The sequence below is a fragment of the Triticum dicoccoides genome, chromosome 6B, assembly GCF_002162155.2.
Source record: "Triticum dicoccoides isolate Atlit2015 ecotype Zavitan chromosome 6B, WEW_v2.0, whole genome shotgun sequence".
In the NCBI taxonomy this organism is placed as follows: Eukaryota; Viridiplantae; Streptophyta; class Magnoliopsida; order Poales; family Poaceae; genus Triticum; species Triticum dicoccoides.
Window position 1 is genome coordinate 252387581 of NC_041391.1, and position 4722 is coordinate 252392302.

Sequence of the window (4722 nt, forward strand, 5' to 3'; positions counted from 1 at the left end):
GATATCACAAGCTTGAGCATTGTATTGCAGCATCTTCAATTCTTCTGCATTAGCTTCACGGTTAGGCTCTCTCCCATAAAAGAATTCACCTTGCAAGCCAATACAAATAATTTCCCAAACGGCGGGGTTATGCCCGAGAATATGCATTTTCATCTTATGCTTCCAACTAGCAAAATTAGTACCATCAAAGTAAGGACCTCTACGGTGATAATTTCCCTCACTAGACGCCATACTCTCCTAGGTTGTTAAACCAAGGCTATGACCACCAAAAGCTATGGAAATCAAAGCAAATGGAGACCAAAGCTCTGATACCACTTGTAGGACCTTGAAGTATGTCTAGAGGGGGGGGGGTGATTGGACTACTTGACCAATTAAAAACTTAACCTTTTCCCAATTTTAGAGTTTGGCAGATTTTAGCTATCTTAGAACAAGTCAAGCAATCATCACACAAATCAAGCAAGCATGCAAAGAGTATATAGGCAGCGGAAATTAAAGCATGCAACTTGCAAGAAAGTAAAGGGAAGGGTTTGAAGGATTCAAATGCAATTGGAGACACGGATGTTTTTGGCGTGGTTCCGATAGGTGGTGCTATCGTACATCCACGTTGATGGAGACTTCAACCCACGAAGGGTAACAGTTGCGCGAGTCCACGGAGGGCTCCACCCACGAAGGGTCCACGAAGAAGCAACCTTGTCTATCCCACCATGGCCGTCGCCCACGAAGGACTTGCCTCACTAGCGGTAGATCTTCACAAAGTAGGCGATCTCCTTGCCCTTACAAACTCCTTGGTTCAACTCCACAATCTTGTCGGAGGCTCCCAAGTGACACCTAGCCAATCTAGGAGACACCACTCTCCAAGAAGTAACAAATGGTGCGTTGATGATGAACTCCTTGCTCTTGTGCTTCAAATGATAGTCTCCCCAACACTCAACTCCCTCTCATAGGTTTTGGATCTGGTGGAAAGAAGATTTGAGTGGAAAGCAACTTGGGGAAGGCTAGAGATCAAAATTCATATGGTAGGAATGGAATATCTTGGCCTCAATACATGAGTAGGTGGTTCTCTCTCAGAAATGGTAAGTTGGAAGTGTAGGTTTGTTCTGATGGCTCTCTCCATGAATGAAGAGGAGGTGGAGGGGTATATATAGTCTCCACACAAAATCTAACCGTTACACACAATTTACCAACCTCGGTGGGACCGATTCAACAGACTCAGTCGGACCGATTTAGTAAACCTAGTGACCGTTAAGATTTTCGGTGGGACCGACATGCAACTCGGTAAGACCGATTTGGTTAGGGTTAGGGCATATCGTAATCTCGGTAAGACCGATCACACAAACTCGGTGAGACCGATTTTGGTAATAAGCTTTCCAGAGAGTTGGTCTGGTAAACTCGATGGGACTGATTTGCTCTTTTCGGTGAGACCGAAATGTTACAAAAGGGAAACAGAGAGTTTACATTGCAATCTCGGTGGTACCGGTCGCTCACTTCGGTTAGATCGAAACATTACGAAGGGAAACAGAGAGATTACAATCCCATCTCGGTGAGACCGAGATCCCTATCGGTAGGACCGATTTCCCTAGGGTTTGTGGCAGTGGCTATGACATTAGAACTCGATGGCGCCGGATAGAAAGAATTGGTGTGACCGATTTTTGCTTTAGGTTTAGGTCATTTGTGGATGTGAGAAAGTAGTTGAGGGTTTTGGAGCATATCACCAAGCACATGAAGCAAGGGGCTCATTAAGCAACACCTCATCCCTCCTTGATAGTATTGGCTTTTCCTATAGACTCAATATGATCTTGGATCACTAAAATGTAAAATGAAGAGTCTTGAGCTTTTGAGCTTGAACCAATCCTTTGTCATTAGTATCTTGAGGGATCCACTTTCATCATCCATGCCATGCCATTCATTGAGCTTTCCTGAAATAATAGTCTTGAAATAGTCATTAGCTTAATGAGCTATATGTTGTTATGAATTACCAAAACCACCTAGGGATAGTTGCATATCAGCGCCGGATTGGACCGTAAGCCTACTCTTGTATTAAGGGGGCTAGGTCTGCTTCTGGCTGCCCTCGCAACGTGGAGGTGTGCAATGGGCGATGGGCCCAGACCCCTGCGCGCATAGGATTTAGACCGGCGTGCTGACCTCTCTATTGTGCCTTGGTGGGGCTGCGACGTGTTGATCTTCCGAAGCCGGGCATGACCCAGGAAAGTGTGTCCGGCCAAATGGGATCGAGCGTGTTGGGTTATGTGGTGCACCCCTGCAGGGAAGTTTATCTATTCGAATAGCGGTGTCCCTCGGTAAAAGGACGACCCGGAGTTGTACCTTGACCTTATGACAACTAGAACCGGATACTTAATAAAACACACCCAGGCAAGTTCCACAGACAACCCGGTGATCTCTTTTCCACAGGGCGACAAGGGGAGGATCACCGGGTAGGATTATGCTATGTGATGCTACTTGGAGGACCTCAATCTACTCTCTTCTACATGCTGCAAGACGGAGGCTGCCAGAAGCGTAGTCTTCGATAGGACTAGCTATCCCCTTCTTATTCTGGCATTCTGCAGTTCAGTCCACCGATATTACCTCTTTACACATATACCCATGCATATGTAGTGCAGATCCTTGCTTGCGAGTACTTTGGATGAGTACTGACGGTTGCTTTGCTCCCTCTTTCCCCCCTCTTTCCTTTTCTTCTCGGATGCCGCCACCAGACGTTGGAGCCCAGGAGCCAGACGCCATCGTCGACGACAACTCCTACTACACTGGAGGTGCCTACTACTACGTGCAGGCCGCTGATGACGACCATGAGTAGTTAGGAGGATCCCAGGCAGGAGGACTGCGCCTCTTTCGATCTGTATCCCAGTTTGTGCTAGCCTTCTTAATGCAAACTTGTTTACTTATGTCTGTACTCAGATATTGTTGCTTCCACTGACTCGTTTATGTCGAGCACTTGTATTCGAGCCCTCGAGGCCCCTGCCTTGTAATATGATGCTTGTATGACTTATTTTACTTTTAGAGTTGTGTTGTGATATCTTCCCGTGAGTCCCAGATCTTGATCGTGCACGTTTGCATGCATGATTAGTGTACGATTGAATCGGGGGCATCACAACGCCCCCCTGCCATATATAACTGAGGGGGAAGGAAAGAGGGGGGGAGAAGGAAGTGGGAATCCTAATCCACACTTTCCTTTCCCTTCCCCCTTTCCTTCTCCTCCTTAGGCCGACCTGATATGGGGGCGCACCAGCCCCTTGTGGCTGGTGCGTTTCGTCTCTTGGCCCATAAGGCCCATATCTTTGCTGGGGGTGCCCAAAACTCCTTTCCGGTGACCTAATAAGTACCCGGTATCCTCCGAAACACTTCCGGTGTCTGAATACCATCGTCCTATATATCAATCGTTACCTCTCGACCATTTTGAGACTCCTCATCATGTCCGTGATCTCATCCGGGACTCCGAACAACATTCGGTCACCAAATTACATAACTCATAGAACATTATATCGTCAACGAACGTTAAGCGTGCGGACCCTACGGGTTCGAGAACTATGTAGACATGGAGATACGTCTCCGATCAATAATCAATAACGGAACCTGGATGCCCATATTGGCTCCTACATATTCTATGAAGATCTTTACTGGTCAAACCGTTATGACAACATACGTAATTCTCTTTGTCCATCTTCATACCTAGTTTAATCTCGTTACCGGCAAGTCTCTTTACTCGTTCCGTAATACATCACCTTGTGACTAACTCCTCTGTCATTTGCTTGCAAGCTTATGATGTGTATTACCGAGAGGGCTCAGAGATACCTCTCCAATACTCAGAGTGACAAATCCTAATCTCGATCTATGCCAACTCAACAAACACCTTCGGAGATACATGTACAACATCTTTATGATCACCCAGTTACGCTGTGATGTTTGATAGCACACAAGGTATTCCTCCTGTATCCAGGAGTTGCATAATCTCATTGTCGAAGGAATATGTATTTGACATGAAGAAAGCAATAGCAATAAACTGAACAATGATTATGCTAAGCTAAACGGTTGGGTCTTGTCCATCACATCATTCTCCTAATGATGTGATCCCGTTATAAAATGACAACACATGTCTATGGTTAGGAAACCTTAACCATCTCTGAACAACGAGCTAGTCTAGTATAGGCTTACTAGGGACACGGTATTTGTTTATGTATTCACACATGTATTTAAGTTTCTGATCAATACAATTCTAGCATGAATAATAATCTTTATCATGAATAAGGAAATATAACATACAATAACAACTTTATTTTTGCCTCTAAGGCATATTTCCTTCGGGACCAACACGGCAGCCAACATCTCCTCATCATCGGATGAGGAATCGTTGGAGTCGCATAGGAAATTGTGGAAAAAGAACTCATCGGTGGAGTCCATTTTGTACCTTGGCAAACTGTCGAACAACTTGGGCGTCGACAAAGAAGCTGGCCTACGAAGAGAAGAGAAACATGCCTCCCTTGGACCAGGTGGCTGGCCTGGCGGTGTCCGACGAGCGTGCCAGCGTCAGGACAACGGGTGGTGTCGGACGAAGAGCTGGCCAGGGTGGGGGAGGCGGCTTCTTGCTTGCGGCGATGTCGGAGTGTGGGTGGGAAGCTTTCGGTGCCCCGGAAGTGAGGCGGTTGTGCCGGCGACGTGGGCGGTGGCGGCGTTGTGGGGAGGTGTGTCAACACAGGCTGCTGGCAGAGG